This window comes from Zeugodacus cucurbitae, chromosome 3 (genome assembly GCF_028554725.1).
Source record: "Zeugodacus cucurbitae isolate PBARC_wt_2022May chromosome 3, idZeuCucr1.2, whole genome shotgun sequence".
NCBI lineage: Eukaryota > Metazoa > Arthropoda > Insecta > Diptera > Tephritidae > Zeugodacus > Zeugodacus cucurbitae.
The window spans coordinates 54,060,135-54,081,698 of NC_071668.1; the positions used below are offsets into that span (position 1 = coordinate 54,060,135).

The 21,564-nt window shown below is 35.2% G+C and overlaps 1 protein-coding gene and 1 long non-coding RNA gene across 4 annotated transcripts in view; both read left to right on the forward strand.

Annotated features, from left to right (window-relative positions):
• Positions 1-1,399: 1,399 nt before the first annotated feature.
• Positions 1,400-1,798, forward strand: LOC128920490 (uncharacterized). Its single transcript, XR_008470554.1, has 2 exons — positions 1,400-1,642; positions 1,698-1,798. It is a non-coding gene; the product is annotated as an uncharacterized LOC128920490 (long non-coding RNA).
• Positions 1,799-8,479: 6,681 nt separating this feature from the next.
• LOC105212558 (zinc finger protein Elbow) overlaps positions 8,480-21,564 on the forward strand; it is a 90,173-nt gene continuing 77,088 nt past the window's right edge. Inside the window, exons 1-2 of one of the 3 annotated variants that reach the window (XM_029040347.2) lie at positions 8,480-9,192; positions 13,384-14,127. The gene's annotated coding sequence lies outside the window, so the exon portion shown is untranslated. The other 2 variants (XM_054226506.1, XM_029040349.2) reach the window with 2 other exon arrangements.

The following is a 21,564-nucleotide window of genomic DNA, read 5'->3' on the forward strand; positions in this document are numbered from 1 at the left end:
TACGAGTTATACAACGACATTAACATAGTTCAGCGAATAAAAAGACAGCGGCTACGCTGGCTAGGTTATGTTGTCCGAATGGACGAAAACACTCCAGCTCTGAAAGTGTTCGATGCAGTACTTGCCGAAGGAAGCCGAAGAAGGGGAAGGCCTCCACTCCGTTGGAGGGACCAGGTGGAGAGCGACCTGGTTACACTTGGGATCTCCAACTGGCGCCGAACTGCGAAGGAGAGAGAGAGAGGTGGCGCACTACCATCGATTCGACTATAACCGGCTAAACGGTTTCTACGCCACTCACATACATATTATTGTAGATTAGCTTACTTCTGTCATCACCGAATTATCCTGTTGTAACTTGATTATTTTCGTTAGTTAAAAGCTAACATTTCTTTGCTTATCCGTGAAATAAACAAATAAGAATGAATAAATATGTGGTCCGGAGTTCACAGATTCATAGGGGAACTAAAAAGATTTAATACATCCTCACTATTGTTGTATGTCGTTCATCAAAGTGATAAAAGCCATTATATTGATATTGATTAATGTTACAATTCGAGTCTCGACTAGTTTTTTTGAGAGCGACTCTCATAACACAAGCTAACACTATGCTCTTGTAATGGTCTGCAGTCTTCCTATAGCAATGATCGTCTTTCTCGATGATCAGCTATTAGAAGTCTGTGGAATTGCATTGCTAGTCGCTCGGTTGTACAGGGTAAACTTGTGTACAATTATATACATATACATACTTCTCCCAACTTTGAAGTTTCTTCCTACAGCACACATTTTCTATTCTCACGTCAATGCTTATTTCTGCTTAACATTATGCTTCAATTTGATATCATATCCTTATTTCAACTGTCTAAATTTTGAAAATACTTATCTTAAACCATAAAGCCACTTAAATTAAAGCGAAACTGCAAATATTAAAAAAATTAATTAGTGTTCCATAAATATGCATATACATAACCACAATATAATATCACTAGAAAGCGATGAAAAACTATAAATGAGCAACAAAGCAATACAAAAGTTGTCGACATACAACTCAAAAGCCACTCAACAGGTCATTTCGGCATTTGCGCTTGCATAATTTTACAATAATGGCAATAATTTCGTTGACTTTTTACGATTACTGCCATTTTATTAATAAAATAGCCATATTTTAAGCGGCTTTTTCGCCGAATACCGTTTTGTGATTTACCAATTTCTATGCATTCAAATTAAATTTTACGCTACAGCTAGCTATAAACGACTGTATATTTGTATGTGTGTATGTATGCATAATTTGAGTCACTAAAATTTTATTTATACACCTTACTTTGAATTTTTGTCATCCGCAAGCATTTCAATTTCGTTTGCATATGTCAATATGTACATATGTGTGTATGTATGTATTTTTAATGCCTCACTTCGAAATTTGACATTTGTTGAATTTGTGTCATGCGATAAAAATATATACACACAAACACATATCTGTGGCTGTGCACGTAGAGAAAACGTTAATGGAAATAAAAAAATTGAAATTTAATCAATGTGTCCATAATAATAAAATAAAACGTTGAAACAACAAAAAGACATAAAATTATCATGGCACATCACAAAAATTAATGTTTTGTTAATTGAGTGTCGTCGTGGGACTTTGGTATGTCAAATGCATAAAATAAACAAATAAATTTTGCATTTAATGATTTTCACAGCACAATGGAGTGGAGTTGAATTGAGGCTGAGCGGCGGCACACATGTAAATTCATATAAATAAATATTACGAATGCGCAAAGCGTATTTTGAATTTAATTAAGTGTTTATGGTTAATATTTTCAAATGTAGTAAAATCGGCGTTATTGATTTGAAAATAGTGCGTAAGCTTTTAATTTGTCCGCTTTTGCTTAAGGGGGTAGCAGAAATACCTATTTATATGTACATATAAAGCCAAATCGGATTCGGTGGATTGTGGTTTTGAAAAAATATATTGTAAATTGATGGGGAATTAAATTGTACCCCCATGAATCGTAAAAAGAATGTTTTGGAACACACATAAGTACACACATAAGTACAAATGCTAAACTCATTTTAGATCAATTAGCCGTTGAACTGACAAAAAGTAGTAAAAATATTTCTTTATGAAATAATATGATTGATTAAATAAACAAATAAATTATTAATAAATTATTAATTAATAATATTATTTTAATTATGAAAAATTTTTTTTTTAAACCATACCCATCATTTTCTTCCAATTGGGCGCTGGAATTGATCAAATTTCTGGGATAGGACTTAAAAACTTCACTTTTGTAATACCTTACTGCTTCCTTAAATTTTTTTCATAGGTGGTAACTCTTTCTAAATTAAGGGCTCGAATATTTTTATACTCTCGCAACTGAGTATTATAGTTTTGTTCACATAACGGTTGTTTGTAACACTCAAAACTAAACGAGTTAGATATAGGGTTATATATACCAAAGTGATCATGGTGAAGAGTGGAGTTCCAATCCGAATGTCTGTCTGTTCGTCCGTCCGTCCGTCCGTTCGTCTGTGCAAGCTGCAACTTGAGTAAAAATTAAGATATCTTAATGAAACTGGGCACACTTATTTCTTGGCACCATAGGAAGGTTGCTTTCGCATGAGCAAAATCGCACCACTGCCACGCCCACAAAATGGAGAAAACCGGAAACACATAAAGTGCCATAACTAAGCCATGAATAAAGCTATGGAAATAAAATTTGGTATGAAGGATCGCGCTATGAAGGGGCATATTTGGATGTAATTGGGGAGGTGGAGGTAGCCCCGCCCCCAAATAGGTTTTTGTACATATCTCGGAAACCAATAGAGCTATATAAACCAAACTTTCTGCAGTCGTTTGTTTTAGCCACTTCTTAGTACAGTCCAAAAATGAAAGAAATCAGCTAATAACCACGTACACCTCCCATACAAAGGTTAGGTTGAAAATTACTAAAAGTGGGTTAACTCACATCAGAAGCACTAAATTTCACATAAGAAATGGCAGAAGGAAGCTGCATTCAGATTTTTTTTACAAAATGGAAAATGGGCGTGGCGTCGCCCACTTATAGGTAAAAAACCATATCTCATCTGAATCGGTTACTTTACAATGTATAAAGTAAGCACTAGTGAAGATATCGGTGCAGAATTTGCACAAATACTATGTTTATAGTGTGGCAGCCCCATTCTAAAAATCGCCGAAATCGGACTATAGGTTTTTAAGACCCCATATATCGAACACGACGACCTCGGTGCTTCTAACCTAATATTATGGTTTCCAACTTTCAATGGACTGTATACAATATATATGACGAATATGTGGGTCAAATTGTGTATTATATAATATAAATAAAGTTAAATAAATAAATTGCGAGAGTATATAATGTCGGTTACACCCGAACTTAGCCCTTCCTTACTTGTTCGATATATGTACTTCCTCAAACTCCATTCTGTTACAGAACTTATAATATTTCACATACTTTTACTTTTTTTGCAATTAGTGATTTTATTCGAAAATCAACTTCATCATAACTTCAAAATTGGAACACTACTCTCTCGCTTAAATGGGGTTACTCACTACCATAAGAGTTTTTGTAAACTTTTAAGACATATTTAACAAAATTTACTCACTTTCCGTGTTTTCGATGAGTGACAACGCTATTTTATTAAATTAAAGTTTTCTGTACTTCAACTACAGCTTCCTTCCATGCATGAATCTGGGGCACACTTTGGAATTTTCAGGCTGCAATTTGTTTTCGCATGAAATTGTCAACGAAAACTTGATGTCATGTGGTGAATTCACTGTTCCGTTTTCGTTTTCGAACATCAAATCGTAACGATTTAACATGTGCCAGAAATCAAAATCGACATTTTTTCCGGTTTGAAATCGGTCCGCCGTGTGCGTGCGAATCATATATTTGATAGCGAAAAATTTGATAAAATTTTGATGATTTAGTTATTTAAACTAATTAGTTTAGTTTAATTAATTAATAAATTAACACACTAAAATTTAAATTATTCTCATTAAATTATTTGTAATTTGCCGAATCAGAGTGCGGCTTCTGACCGGCTGATTCATCTTGAATAGTTTTTGCATCGAATCTAAAATATTAAGACGACGTACTATGTTGTGGCCAGCACAGCACACATGTTCTATCAACCGCTGGATCTCTGAAATCCCCTTTCCGCAAAAAATTTCAACGTGCTGCTAATTTCAGCTTAACAGCTCTGGTCGTTGGCTTCATTAAGTATATTGTTCATAATATTTGCTTCAATTCGGTATATTAAATAAGCAGAAACAATAAAAACGCTCATATTAAGAAAAATATTTCACACAAAATTGTTGTTGAATGTCAGTTGTTTGTCTATTAGCTGTTTCGAATTTAAGTTCGAACCAAAATCGTTTGAATTTCGTCACACCTCAAATCAATTCGTGCGATTTGCGATTTCGGTGTCAAAATTAAATCGGGCGATTTGCAGCACATGCTTGTTTAATTTTTATTCCTACCATATTTAATTTGGGTTTGAAAAAAAAAAAACATTTTAATTCATTATTTAAATATAATTTAGTTATTGTAAGTCAGCTAGTCAATTCTTGTGTTTGCGCAACAGTCATTCATATCCATATTGCAAAAAACTGGATCTCCAAATGAGTTGGATGCCTCCTTCAAACATTTGCCACATAAAAGTAATCGTCAATCATTCAGCGCAAAATATTTTACAGTTTAATTTCTCTAACCGAGTATATTCCATTAATATGCCAGACAAGCTGGAAAGTTTGTAGAAAAGCATTTTCTTTGGCAGTCTCTCGGAAGACTACCAATTGAACTGCATTCTCTCTAAGCGAACCAAAACATCGGTCTTGTTGTGATTGATCATAGTCACACAGTCAAGTATCATGAATATGATTACCTTTTAGATACGGTCTTAAGACCATCAGCCGTTTTGAACAATTCTTACACAGTTTATATTCTCAAAATTATTCACTTAAGGAATGTAATCTTATCTTAATGTCCGACGGCGGTAAGATTTTACAAGTGTCTACAAAATATATGGATTGAATTGCAAGGTCTTATAGAAACTATATAAACTTCGAATGCTAAACACTACAGATATATTTGTGGATGAACCCTAGTTTCCCATTATACATATTTAGATATGTATATCTAATTTGGTAGTTCCTAAGCCTCACTCGGTTATAAAGTGACATTTCAGCTTCATACACAATACTTTGTATATTCTGTAAAATATTACTCATACATAATGCCTCATATTTTTATTACTCAATCGTATTTCAACTCACTCGCTAAAAAGCGTCCTTTCATATCCTGTCGACATAAATTCAACCGAAAGTTAAAACGAACAAAACAACAAAGTGAAATGTCTGCGAAACTAAAACGCATGTGCCTTAAGTCCATAAATTTCATTTCACTGCCACTCCACACCCTTTCGCAAAACTTAAGTTACGCAAACACATCGCTCATTGTCGCTCTCTGGCTGCCGCTCTGCCATAAAAATGGCGCATTCTTTTAATCATGTTGGCGTCAATTTTTCATATGCTTCTGCAGCTTTACAAGCCACTTATTCACACATATATACTTATACATATGATATATTAGAGTGCTCTCACCTACACGAGCATAGTGGCTTGCGAATATTTTAACGCGCTCAGCCTTGAAAACAGCTGTTTTGTGTTTACCATCAACTGTATCAGTATGCGCTCACGATACATTTCGCATTACGTCGCATTTCCGTTCGACATATTGTCGTTCGTGACTTATACCACCACTACATGCAAGCAACGAACGAGTGACGAGCTCCGATATAGGAGTGTATGCAGGAGAGAGCAATCGACAAAGCCTACGCATACTCGCGCAGTCATGGCTGACATAGCGGAAGGCGTTGTGGCGTGTAAATAATTATGGCCGACAAAGTGAGTGGGCAGCGAAGCGTGTACATGCTCTCAAACTTATGTAAATAGTGAGTTCGCCGTGAGCAAATTGAAAGTTATGGAGAGCATTCGAACGGATGTGAAAAGCATAAGGCGTGCGCCGTTTTTTGGCATTATTTATGCGCATTCAGAGGTAAGAATTTCGGAAGTGTGGCATTATGGTGCCACAGTGTCAAAGTTTGCGTCAAGTCTACAAGCGCATACCATAAGGTCATCTATAACGGGCTGATAGAGCGTCTCTATCAATAGGATATGTAGGAGGTAGCATTAATACAATTAAATTGATTTACGTATGCAATTTATAGAGTTGCCATATGTTTGTACTTATAAAAATGCAAAATGCGCAAGTCTTCAAAATCTATTATAATTTATTTCTATAAGTGTGATCTGTAGACCAAATAACTGTAAAATTTATTAAAAGGCTCAGAAAAGATGTATATTTTGCATTTGTCTCTTATTACAGATATGTATGTATGTATGTATTTTGCATAGTAACCGGTTATCCGATTATAGACGAATCGATAAGCGCACCATTCTACTCTTTCTATCGCAGTTCGGTGCCAGTTGAAAATCCCAAGTGTAACCTAGTCGCTTTCCACCTGGTCTATCCAACGGAGTAGAGGCCCTCCTCTTTTCTCTGCTTCCACCGGCGGGTACTGCATCGAACACTTTCAGAGCTGGAGTGTTTTCGTCCATTCGTATAACAGGACCTAACCAGCGTAGCCGCTGTCTTTTTATTCTCTGACTATATCAATGTCGTCGTATAACTCGTACAGCTCGTCGTTCCATCGTCTGTGGTATTCGCAGTTGCAATGTTTTGAGGACCATAAATCTTGCGCAAAATTTTCCTCTCGAAAACTTCTAATATCGTCTTATCTGATGTTGACATCGTCCAAGCTTCTGCATCATAAAGCAGGATGGGAATGATGAGCGACTTGTGGAGTTTGATTTTGGTTCGTCGAGAGAGGACTTTACTTTTCAATTGCCTACTCAGTCCAAAGTAGAACCTGTTGACAAGAGTGATCCTGCGGTGGATTTCGAGGCTGACATTGTTGTTGTTGTTGATGCTGGTTCCCAGATGAAATTACAGTTAAGATTTTATGATACTATTAAACCTCTAAGAGGATTTCTGGTATAAAAACTCTTAAAACATCAAATTTATTAAATAAATTTTAAATAAAATTCAAATTTTCTTGCAAAAAACAGATGTTCTAACCGAACAAAGGATAGAGATCCTTTACACAAAACGCAATCTGATTATTGAAAGAAATACCAAAATTATTTTTTTATCAATTTAGGAAAAGACTAGCCAGAAGTTGAGTCAGACCGTTCAGCTTTATCAAAAGCTTTTTGAAGCAATGTATCTAGAAGAGGAGCGCATTAAAGCTAGACCACTACTACATTACCACGACTGTCGGGTCTATATAACCGGAACGGGACCAGATTTTTATCCGGCTAAGGACTGTCAACTTGGCAACATCTCTCCGAATAATTTTGGGAACGTTTTATCTTGCTATTAAAACAAACTAACGGTTGGCAGTCAGTCTTTTAATTATAGAAATTTTAGCACTGAGTAATGTACTATGGGTCCTTATACATAAATCTAAGATCCCACCTTCATAAACTAGGTAAACTGGAATAGGCAGAATACGGGGTATGATGTAACTCAGCCTTCAACCGTTTGAGACGACAGCTCTCAATTCTCCAATCAAAGGAAATAGGCAACCTAAGGTGAAATGCCTCAGAAATTTTATCAAATCCAGAGAATTTTTTGATGATTAGTAGGTGGGTCGAAATATCATAGATTAACTATCGTACAGTGCTTGGAAGGCTTCCAAGAGGAATATCAATAACCGGAACATTTAGCATAGTAGGTTGAAATATTATATATATATAATACATAGATATAGCTGTTGGTCTGGTGCAAACTTCGCGAAATCAGCATTTATAATATGAAATCATCGAATTGTGTCCAATTTATTAATTATTTGCTCCTACTTTTCGACAGAACTTTTCATTGGATTTTTTTCCAACATTTTTTGATAAAACGACCTATTTTATGGATGGAATATATCCGAAATCGAAGTTAGTACTATTTACCTCCTTCTGCTACGCTTTTCGCGCTGCCTGACAATTACACCGCGTGCTACTACTATCTCACCACAAATCTGATACATTTTTCGTACTCATAAATAATGCCGCTCTCAGGTCTCCCACAGCCGCGTGACTTCTCTCAGCGCTGAGTGCGACACAAACCAAATGAGCAGCGCAATGCAATAACTTGTTTTCCCAAACTAATAGCAAGAGACAAATAAATAGAGTACAATACAAATGTTGGCGGCGTTTATTTATTACCCACAAAGAGAGCACCGACTGCTGCGCAAGTACGGCCATATTGGAGCGCCACTGAGCTTTTGGGAAACCAACAAAGCTAAAACACCAGGCACAATGAGTGTGGTGGAGTGCCAAAGAGTGGCTGACGGCAATTAGCGTTTGTGAACAATGCGCGCTAGGTGAGCGCTAGTGAGCTGTTAAAGAGTTGTCGGCGCACTTGTTGAAAGCGACAACAAAAATAGCAACAATACCAAAGATATGAGTGCAGTTGGCGGCATAAAGTGGTCAAAGGCAAATGGCAACACTAATTTAGTAGCAGTTTACTTGTTGTGTTTTTGTTGTTGTTTGCTTTTGTAGTTGTGTTATTTGCTTGTTATTGTATCATAAATTTTTTTCTCAATTATTTGTGTCGTTTGTTATACAAAACTCAACCGCTGCCGAAGATGTTTTTGTCATCGTCGTTTGTGTTGTTGTTGGCGTCGTCGTAGCAGTCGTAATCGTAATCGTTACCGTTGCCGTTGGTGTGTGGCATGCGACGATGACTATGGGAGAATCCGCTGCCGCCACAGCCGCTCGACACACTATCGCATTTGGGTAGCATTCAATGCCGCCGCCGCCGCCGCTGCCGCTGCCACCACTACCACTACTACTACTACCAACACAGCATTGTGGCGAATGTTTATAGATTTTCAGTCGAATTTTGTTATTTCACGTACAAAGTGGCGCGCGCGGGCCGCCGCTCTAGCAAATTAAATGAAATCAAATCGTGACGTTTCTTATAACGAATAAATTGTGTCGAAAATTGTAACAACAAAAATAATAAAAACAACAACAACAAAACATATTAAGGCATATAATTCACTAGGTGTTTAGTGTAAATCGTATGGAAGCGTGCTAGTGGCAAGCAAGTGGTAGGTGCTACAGTTAGTTGCAGCATATAACGGAAGCGTTTGGAGTGGCGCGTTTATACAAAAAAAAGTGATTAATTTTTATTATCAGTGAACTGACATATAATTTCTAAACCTTTTAATAATTGTTTAACGACAGTTTTTCTTGGCGACAAACTTGTTTACGGCTGTGCAATTAACCAACGGTATGCAATTGTTGCTGAAAAACATTGTTGCACGTAGTAGACGTATAGTGTAAGTGCTTTACAAATGTGCAACGGAAGTGATAAATTAATTAAAAATCATTGAATATTTATGGAAATTATTATGGTTGTTAACTGCCGGATGTTGCCACCTAAGTAATAATTGCGAAAAGGCAAAAAATGCAAAGAGCAAAAGCTGACGCACAGAAAAAGCTGTCAGCACGCAGTAGTGCCATTTAAATACAGTGTAAATTGTAGCACAGCAATTATTGGCGGCAATAAAATGTGACAACGGTCTATGCATAGAAATTGCACACTTTGTTAGTGGTTCATATAATAAGTAAGACAATTTAATTTGTTTATGAAAAACAACGCAGAGGAAGTATTAATGACAGCAAAAACAAGAAAAAAAACGCATAAAGTTACAAAATAAAATAATTAAAGTATTATTTTATAAAGTGGTAACACAGCTTATTATACAAATTTACGCGATAAAAAACAACACATTTACTTGAAACAATCTTTCAACGGTTTCCATTACCTTGACAACAATAAAAAATGCATAAAAAAGCGCACGCCATGAGCGTAATAAACTTTCGAAAATTTAATTTCAAATTGGATTTTACGCGCTTAATCGAATAAAAAGTTGTTAATGCCATGCTAAAATGCACCAATTACCAGCTCATTACACGGCCGTAATTATATTTCACGCAAATATTGTGCAATAAAGTGTGATGATAGTGCTTATATGGTGCAGTGTCTGTATAACAGTATGTGTGTGTGTTTATAATTTAATACAAATTTAATTACGGTAAATTTACTGTTTCACAGTACGCCATAATACTGTGGTGGCAGCGCAAATTCGTTTTAATTGAAAAACATAAGCAATTATTGACGCAATATTTTTTTTCGCCAAAAAAAGAAACGTCAGTGAGACGCATGAAGTGGCGCGACAGGCTGTATGAGAGTGGCATACAAAGCAACACCCACATGCACTAGCGGCTACTACATAAATATACTCCATTAATACATACAGACATACACATTAGTGCAGTAGTATGTATTTATTGCTGACGAAGTCGGCCACAAAGACTTCCCACAAAAATACACTGTCACACACACACACACACATTCCATAATATCGCATGTTTTCTTGCCACAAAACGTTTTGTCGTATCCGCTGTGCGGTTAACGGTATGATTTGGTAATTTTTAGAATTTGCGCGCGCCCACTTCCTATACACAAACATACCACTTTACCCATAACTTAATGCTCACATATATTCGCATGTATTAGTGGGCGTTGGTGTATACTTATACATACGTATCTATAAGTGTGCGTGTGTGCCGACCCGCATCTCTTACCACATCCGCTATACGTGTTCATAATAAATTAAATGCCACATTTCATAATAAAATTAAAAACGCAAAAACAAAAACAAACAAATTGCCTAGCTAAACATACACAGACACATACAAACACATATATATATATATGTACGTATGTATGCATATTAAAATGCGCGCCGCTCATAAAAAGCATTATGAGTGTAACAGAAATTACAATAAAAACACAAAAGCAAAAAAAAAAACTAGTGTGGAAAATATTAAAATAATAAACAGCAGGCACTCAAGCTAGTGGCAGCAAATTATGATTTATGAGTTTGAATCCAAAGCGCGGGCGCTCACACCAAACTACACATCTGACAACTGTGTATGTGTGTGTGTCCGCTAATATATAGTAATATTTGTATGTGGCGTACGAGTAACGGTAATGTCGACGATTTATTTATACGACTAAGAGGACGTTAGCATATAGACGCTGTCAAGCAAGCGTGTCCAGACTATTAAGCAACAGCGCATTGGTTGCTAGGTTTGAGTGTTATGGAAGATTAAAAATATTAAGCAGACAGGCTGAGTAGACAGGCTTGTGTTTATGGTTTCGCATAAACTTTTTAACACTTTAACCTAGTGTACTAAGAGTTAGTATGCAAACTTCTTCACATGGTGCCTACAATTCTAACATTTTTATTGTAAAATTTACTAATTTTGTTATGCTCTTTAGACCAATAAATCTAAACAAGTCAGTAGAAAGTTGCAAATGTGAAGCTTAACAAAGCTCCTAAGCAGAAATGGAAGCTCTCTTGGGCGCTTCTCTATAAAAAGTATACATAAGAAAAGGCAAATGAAGGCGTTTGAGATGAAAGTGTTCGCTCAAATCTCTTCTATGTGATACTCTATAACGGTTAAGCTCAAAAACTGTCAGAAGAAAGCTCTAGCACTACACTCTGAAAGTATATTCACACTTCTTGAGAATTGTTTTTTTCAAACGGTTAGAGCTAAGATCCAGCAGTAAGTTCTGTCCAATGTTTTTACAGAACATCCAGCTTAAAGGTTTCAGAAGGCGTAAAAATGTCAAATATGTAGGTATACGTAAATCCCCTGTGGTACATAATTTCAATTGAGAGCGCTTTTAAGCTCTCATTGCATCGAATATTTTTGTTTGTAGTATCTGCGAATCTAAAATATCTAAAACAAAATCTGAAAACAAGAAAAGTTTTAAAAACTTTAGAGAAACTGGATGCCACAAATCCATTGAAAAACTGTTGCTTTAGATTTGGAGCCTTTTACCTTAAACCGGAATCTATGTGTAAAAAATATATAATTTCACTACAGTGAAATCTTAGTAGTGGCCTGCATTGCTGATAACACTACCTTGTTTCAAAGTAGGAACAGCTTTAGTCGGGGTATTGACTTCACACCCAAAACTGATGAATGATAAAGTCATGATACTCATGCTCATACAGAATGTTTAAGATACCATAAGCATAACAACTCCCTCTTGAGAACCGCTCTCTCCGTTACGTTTAAGTAGCATAGGTATCATAGAGGATAAGCAATGGGTTGGATTAGAAAGATTTCGATGACTGATACGAAGCATTTGCTTTGTAATTGCTGGCTCTTTGTAGGACGGTATTTTGAACTAGTGTAATTCCAAAAAATATGAAGTTTTAATTAAATTTCGAGTATAAATGAAACATGCCATAACAACGCTGACCTTGGAACAGTTATTTGATAATTTATAGGAAGTGCGGTGAGCAGAGTGATCAAAAACAGGTTCTACGTTCTTCAAAAATATTTTAAAAAATACTAAGTCGAGTTTTGTGTTCGGAGTAGTTCGAAATGGAATGCTTTAAGGCATATTAAATTTTTAGCGGGAAATAAATTGGAGAAATTATGCCGGTATTTTACTAAAAGTCGGTACTTTATATCTAAAATCGGTAAATTTATCTAAAATCGGTACTTTGTATCTAAAGTCGGTACATTTTACCTAAAATCAGTACATATTACCTAAAATCGGTACTTTGTATCTAAAGTCGATACTTTATATCTGAAATCGGTACATTTTATATAAAATCGGTATTTAAATATAAACGCACGTAAATTTCCATTTAAGCATTACTATTTTGATTGTATGCCAATAAACCTTGTTCAATTGACAACTCAAACTGAGAACTTTTAATAATAAAAACTATTCTAGAGAATTTATAGCTTTCCACTAACGTATATAACGTGATTTAAATTCATTTAATTTGCATAAACAACTGCATAACTGAAAAGTGCAACAAAAGTTTATAAAACAAATTATAATTTATTGCTCAATTAGTGCAAATAATTGTGAAGCAGCCGCACGTCAGTCAACCAATGCCGTCTGCTACGTCGCGATGAAATATAGGCAAATGTTGCAGCAATAAATAAATGTAAACTGCGAATGCAATAGCAGCAACAAAAAGAACAACAACTTTGAACACACTGATCGTGACGAAAATATTGTGCAACTTGTGTAAAATTAATGAAAGCTCATATAAATTAATAACGCGCGCAATAAGCACACCGCCCACTCCTATCGCAGAAATATGCTCGCAGCCATAAAGTCACACAAATACATACATATATCTACATACATACATATATTGAAAGCTATAAAATGTAATGTTATTTTTATGTTGCAGAAACAAGTGATGTGATGCTATGAAAGCGCTAATAAATGCGTAAATTGTCTGCCATACTCACTAAAACAAAATAAATAATTAATACAAAATAAACACGCAATAAACAGCATTTGTAAATATAAAACGGAAAAAATTGCCGCGCAGCCTTGCGTGAAGAAAAACAACACAAACTATTATTTGTAACAGCAAAAAGGTGAAATAAACGCATTGCGAACGCTAATTAAAACACATTAATCAAGTGCGGCACAGGGAAAAAATACCGTTATTGTAAATTTGCTACAAATAACGTGGCAGCGTACAGCGAAACGCGTTGCATTCATCACGCATGCGCATGCGCCATCAACACTCTAATACAAAGCGTGCAACAACTGTTGTTGTTGAACGGCTGCATTTGGCAGTGAAAGAGCAGCAGCAGCAACACTAGTGGGAGCTATAACCACAGCAACATTGCCCACATATACTAGTGTTTATCGCACGCGTGCGCATACTTCGGCCCTCGCGCTCATTTGCGCTGCTCACGGCACTCTCCCGTCGTTTAGTGCACTTTTGCTGTTCTTAGTTAATCGTAAAGAGTTGCCAGCTGTTCAACGCCGCTGCAACTGGTAAAATTTGCAGTTTTACTTATCATCGCTTCGTCCGGCGTTTGCAAACCAAAGCCTCAAAGTGGATTTAACAAATTATAATAAATTGCTGCAATCCAGCAATCAATATTTGCGGCCAGATTATCTGGCCGCACCGAATGCGGTAAGTACTCGTATATACATATAAGATACATATATTATGTGAATTATAATGAGGAAAAGAGTATTCAATTGAAGCGATTTTTGAATTTCTCTTGCATTTAATACTTTAGATTCAGATACATTCTTCTTAAAGCTCACTACATTTAATTTGGAAGGAGACTTAGAGAGAGCTGTTTTATATAAATAGTCATATCAAAATATTATGTTGGTAATACCTTGTCTTAATATAATCAATTTACTGTTCTTCTCGTGAACGACGATTTCAGAAAAACTCCAGTCGACCGGTCAGGTCCGGTCAACATACCCATAGTTTTGAAAACAAGCTACCAAGTAAAAGGCATCACAGTATCAGTGGTGAAAGCTCAATGTAAAGAAAATACTTTAGAACCACAAGTCTAATGCTTGACTTGTAGTATTCCTTCGTTTGTTTATTCTCAGTTAAAATGTCAATCCAGCTAGGTCAGACTGATTTTATGGTAATTTTCCACCGGAATGAATGTTTTTGTAGGTTAGGTTAGGTCAAGGGGACACTGCAGAGAGTCTCACTTAGTCAGCTTTGACTGTCCTTTGTGACACCCAAATACTACTGACGGATCGCCAAGAATCGTTCCTATTGGACAATTACTAGTAAGTACATCAGTGATTGCACGAGATGAACCTTCGTAAGCATCGGTTTGCTATGAAGTTAGGCCTGAACGTTAATACCTGAGCTTTGCAAAAGAACTTATAAAACTAAGCCTTATGTAATTTATTTACTTGGTGTTGCATAGTCCATAGACATCATAGGTCCAAAGGCTGGGCTGCCAGATCGACAGATCTAACGAGCCCTGGATATTTCATTAGATCCTTTGAAAACTGTACGCCAGGAATCATCGAACTTTCGTCGAGTTCTTAGCAAACATTCGAAACCATCGCTTTAACCCCCGAATTGCTCGAGGAAGTAATTGAAAATTTAACATGAAGACTTGAGTTGTATTCAAAAAACCGAAATTAGTCCAAAGAATCATAATATCTCAAGTAGAAAAATGTGGTTGTCTTTTTTCACAGTTATCATATACTTCTATACATAAAAGATGGCACACCCGGTACATGTGAAATCCCTTTATAATATTTACTATATGAAACACCCATGAATCAAGTCGTAAATAATTCGCTCGAATAACGTGTTGTACTCGGATATGAAAACATGTCAATTAATAATTCAATCACAATTTGATTGATTGTGGGGTCAGTTTTAATCATTTGACGGACGTTTGATATTTACGTGACTGACTTGCTAATTTATTTATAAATGTTATTAATTTCATTTGATAAGACTTGAGACGTCAACAATAATATAATAAATTTGCGCTGAGCTTAAGCAAAAAATTTAGAATGTTTACAAATTAGCGCAAATGTGTTCTTCCCAACAAAAAAAGTGTAGGATTGAATTCCGTTGCACTAATAGGACAATAATATAACAATTTATTAGAATTTATAGGGTTCAAATTATCAATTTAATACATATACACGAAAGTGACGAGCATGGCGAAAGGTTTCACCAGCAAATGCAATTAATTGAGAATCGATACCAAGGTTTCTGGGACGTCGGTATGATGGGTGACTACTGTTGGTTTCTCATAAGAGAAACCGATCCTAAACTAAATAAACGACAAAACAAAACACATAATCATTTCGACTATAATGTAATCACATCAACATAAGACAAAAATAACACATTGTTTTAATATATATTACCAATATATAAATAAATGAGTTTATAAAAACTAAAACCGACATGAAAATTGACTTTTTACTTAACAGAAACAGCGCATAGCCAGATATCCCACCCCTACTTTACACACTACATACGCATATACGTATACATTGACTTTGCGCGACTTGGATATATTTATTTGATCATGTATAACTTTCCTATTTATCCATGGATTTTGTTCGTTGTTAGCTTATTTTTTTCTAAAGAAACAGGACTTCATATGAAATAAAAAAAATTTAAAAATATCTTTTGTTTTAAAATTTTTTTCTTGCCAAAGTTTATTTTTTTCAATTTTTTCATAAAAAAATTTAAAAACTCGAAGTTATTAATCAATTTCTCAGAAATTATAAGGCCTATGGAAAAATGGAGTAGGCAATATTTTTAGGAAATTTCATTCACTTTTATTTTCTATAATTTGCAGTAAGATTGCTCAACTGGTCAGTGAGATATACATGATTAAGTGAAGACACCCTTTTTTTGGTCGAATAACGGTAAATTGCAAATATCTCAAAAACGTATCCATAGAAAAAAAAATTAGATTTTCGAAATCAGCGAGCCATTTCACATACAAAATGGATAGTGGCATCCGTGGAACAAAAAACAAATTCAAATTTGTGATCCAGTGTTATTAAATATTTTTATAGTAAATTATTTCATTTCGAAGTTAGCAGCGGATCCTCGTTTATTATATTGATGCCTAAAGAAGTGGTAAATTATATGTTGGAAATTTTCTACATACTGCACCATCTAATTTATTTTCCAATAATCGGTCTCTGCAGCGTTTTTGGGCATACAAGATCCATACAGTTCTTTGTTTGTACAAAAGATTGAACAGAATACAGTACTGGCAAAATACCGAATCTCTGTATTTAGGTGATTCCAGTATACTGAGCCCGAAAAAAAATCAGTGCTTCTAGGACTTCGTTCTAAACATCTACATACTTATTTCAGGGCTCATTCCAAAGAGTATTCCCCTTTTTCAGCAATAATTCCCAAACTTCTATCATCATAACTGCGTATGGCAGATCTCGAGTCCACTCCAATGTAGAGAAATGAAAGCTGCTTCATCCGATATCGTAGGAAACCGGAAACCCGTTAATGAACCCGTTCTCTCGTGGGTGATATAATGCTGTGAGTTTTCTCTTTTAGGCTGTTTTTCATAGAATTTCATTCCCTTTCAGGATCGCGTATAAGAAAATGAAGCTTATTACTTTTTCCAAAAGCTTGCTCTTGCTATTTCTCACGCCGCTATTAGTCGAGAGCGGCTACGTACATAAATACATATTTATCTTTACAAACAATTTTTAAAAATATTTTCAGTAAATTAATAGTCTCGAATATTTATTGTTAAATTTATAGACAATAAATATGCATTTCGTTGAATAGTCTAAAAATAAGCTGAAAGCATTTCTATTGACAATTATTTGACGCTGGCGCCGTAAAGCCGCTCTTTTTATCCATTCAACTGTGCCTAAACAAAAGTTACACAATGCAATAAAGCTGCAGTAAAATCAACTTGAAAGCAATAACAAATGAACAACACATAAACGGACAATTCAAGTAAGCATACATACATACACAGAGACAAAATAGCCATATAAACACTTCAAAATGAACAAAATATTGAAAGCTATTAAAAACCCTTTCAAAACCAGCTAAACATAATAAAAATGGGTAGCACATTGCGACTGTCAAGCGAACAATCAAACTCATTTATGTATGTACAAACACAGCAACAACAGCAGTAATAGTGTTATAACTGTAGCGCAATAAAAAAAAAACACTCAAACAATTTAACGATATTTTCACCATACAATATATCACAAATGAACAGCTTTTTTACTACAAATTTATGTGTATGTATGTGTAGATAAATTGCGGTTTGTTTGCGCACAAGCGCTTTTGTTTGTGCTTGTGTTTGTGTGAGCAACTAATTGTTATGCGCTTGGACTTAGATGACAATCAATCTCAATCACATCAATTACAAGCGATTTCATAGCATGTTATATTGCCACAAACGTACGACAATAAAAAATACAACTACTTTAACATACATATACATACATACATACATATGTACAAATTCATACGAGTACATATGTACATATGTAGTTGTGAACTTTGTAAACCCATAAACGTACTTTCATGTACATACATAGACTCATGTAAAGCTCGCGTCCGCTTGTCCGCCTACTTTTTTATTGCAGAAGCGTTGCGTTATTGTTTTACATATTGCCATGCCGCTGCCCCGCCTCTTTATCAGCCATATGGAACACAGAGACTTTATAGTTTTTAAGTCAATTGTATAACGGAGCATTGTTCATCAAATTGAGCTTCTTATGTGCCATTACAACAACAATAATAATAATTGATTTTGCTTTTATTATTTACTGGCGTTTGCTTGGGCGCGCATGCGCTTGATGTTTTGACATCTGTTGAATTTTCAATTTTTTGAAGATGATTATAGTAAGTATGTACTCTGCCCTCGATATCGAAAAGTTCGTCACTTTGATAGACATAATTGTTCAATATTTTGATAGAAATTTAATTTCTACACACCAATTTCTTTGGGTGAGTTGATGACGGCGTAATTTACTTGTCTTTTAGTTGCAATCGACATTGTGATTTGTTCTTTTGTACTAGATTAATGTCATTATTTTCCAATTGCATTTTCATTATTTTTCAATTTCAACCAATAATGTTAGTAACTATTTGTCACACATAACTACTACTATGTTAGGGCTTCGGTACATGAGAGTAATTTTTTAGTAACCTAGAAACATCAAAGCTTATTAATGTTATATGTAAGGTTTCCATAATCCATAGCATACTTTTCAGGGCCTATGACTCCCAGCACTTATGCAGTTTAAGAGAATGATAGCTGAATAAAGCGCTGAATGCGAGTTCAGCTCAATAGTTTAGTAGGACTTGCAGCTCTTCTGACTATTTTCGTAAAATAGCAACACTACGTTGGCAGTAAAATATGTAGAACCTTATTTTCCAATTTTTCTGATCGGCACTTATTCCAGGATACGAGAAAGATAGCTGAATAGAGCGTTGAATGCCTGGCAAGAAGTTACTGTCCAAAGTATACTGCCATTCACTCATACAGGCAATTAAAGTGACAAGTGACCTTAATCATTCAATACCATACATGTTGTTTAATATATCAAGACATAAAGATGGAAGGTACAAGTGCCAAATGTTCTTTTAAACCCTAAAGGTCAACCACATATAAAACTTTCCATGATCTCTACATTCAGCACCTTTCAAGTTGAGGGAAATGTTGGACGAATAAAGCGCTGAAATCGAAACGTCTGTAAAGTTAAGATAATCAATATTTTTTTCATCTAAGAATTATAATCCAGTACTTAGTTTAATAATCAGTGATTACTGGAGATAGTCGAATGAGCATTAAAATCTGAAATATTATGCAATAAACAAAATATGAAATGTTTTAGAGAGATACATATAGCATATTCTCTCTCCCATCAGTTATTATACTCTCGCAACAAAGTTGCTAAGAGAGTTGCTTTCGAAGATGGGTGAAATCGGTCTACTGCCACGCCCACAAAATGGCGAAACAGAAATTTGGTACAAAGGATCGCACTAGGAAGGGGCATATTTGGATGTAAGTTTTTTGGGAAAGTGGGCGTGGCCCCGCCTACTATTTAGTTTTTTGTACATATCTCGTTAACTACTAAAGCTATATCAACCAAACTTTCTAGAGTCGATTTCTTTTATATACTACTTTATATAGTCCAAAAATTAAACCACGCTCACCTCCCATACAAAGGTTATGTTGAAAACTACGAAGCCTTAATTCAGAACTTTGAAGTCGATCTGAAGCGTGTACTTAACAATATATACAATAAGCACTAGAGTAGATATTTTGAAGAAATTCAGAGGGAATATTTTTCTTCTAATAATTTGTCTCCGTGCCAAAAATGGGTAAAATCGAGTTATAACTTCACCTAGATCCCGTATATCTAATAATAGGGTTTCCAAATTTCAATGGACTTATACATATGACGAATATGTAGGTCAAATTGTGTGTTATATTAATAAAATTAAATAAATAAATTGCGAGAGTATAAAATGTTCGGTTACACCCGAACTAATCCCTTCCTTACTTGTTTTTTAAGTGGGTTTAAAAATTTCAGAATTTCCAAAAAAATTTGTTTATCTTATTTATTTGAGTAACTGAGAGCAAAAAGTGAGGAATGTGAGAATAAAAATTTAGTCCTAGTCTTTTATTCTCTCTTTTCTCCTCTAATTAAGGATATTGCGCCTAACATACATGCTATTTTTCATCAAAATCCTTGTGCATCAGCCGAATTAATCTATGTTCTGAATACGAAAGGGTCGTGGACAGATTCGTGACACCACCCCAGATTTCTGAAAACCATCGAAAAGGGGTTATGACGAAATACAAAGCATAGTAAGCAAATTTATTTGCAAAATGTTGAATGTTATGGCTAACTTACACTACTCTCTGTGAAATACGTCATAAGTAGTCTGAGGTCATAAAAAATTCGCTTAAGCAATAAAATAATATCACGGTTGGAGCCTAAAATAACATAAATACTAAATTCTTAGTAATAAATGGATGTGAACAATCTATAACGAAAATTCTATTATAAAAAAAATCTACGAACGCTTCTGTTGAAAAAAACGTCTGCATTAAAATTCACAGTACATATGACATGCGCGATATAAGTATGTGAACCCCTAGCAATCACAAATAATCCAACAAACCGATTCATCATTTTTAATACACCCAATCTGGTCATGTAGGTATATACATAGGAGTACATACATATACATATACTTACTTATGTGACTTATCAAATGAATAGCGCGGCATTTAAATACATTTGAGCTGTCACATTATTGTTGTGACACACCTCAAAGGCACCGAGATGGCGTTATGGACGAGGTGACAAAGGGTGCACACTGACATAAATCAGTAAATGAAATGTACGTGGATTATAGTTGATAACATATAAAAGCGTAAGCTATGGAAAAAGGAGTGACAGCGGCGCAATAAAAACTTACATAAATATGGGCTGACAGTTGTTGTAGTTGTAGGTGGAGTAAGCCTTCTAAATGTGCACTTATAGACTGCATGTGACAAGAGCGCATGTCAGCTGTCGCATTGCCAATAGCTAAATTAAGTTTCGAATTAGAAAACAGTTAAAAACATAAACAGTTATAGTGAAAAACGCCGAAATACGAGTACACGAAAAGCGATTTAATATAAGTAGAAGTCAAATTGAGTGGTTTACCGAGAAGTAGCGCGCGGTGCAAGATGAAAAGGCGCATATCAGTCTGACAGCTGTCAAAGTCAGTAAATTACTTGCCGTATGCGTATACTTGCGACTTCCAATACCAGTATTCATTACTGTGTACATCGAGTAGCGGCGAGTACACGTGTGTAATGCACAGTTTGTGCTGTCATGTCGCTGCTGTTGATGTTAAAGTGTTTTGTTGTTTCTCTTGTTTCGGTTTTTTGTCGTCAACGTCATCGTCAGCATTTAGTGAACATCAATAGCTAACAACAGCAACAACAATAATAGCAATAACAATAAACATTAAACAATGGCAATGGCAATAGCAATAATGTAACAACAGTGCCAAGCATCATCGTCAGCGTCATCAACATCAGCATTGTCGTTGTTG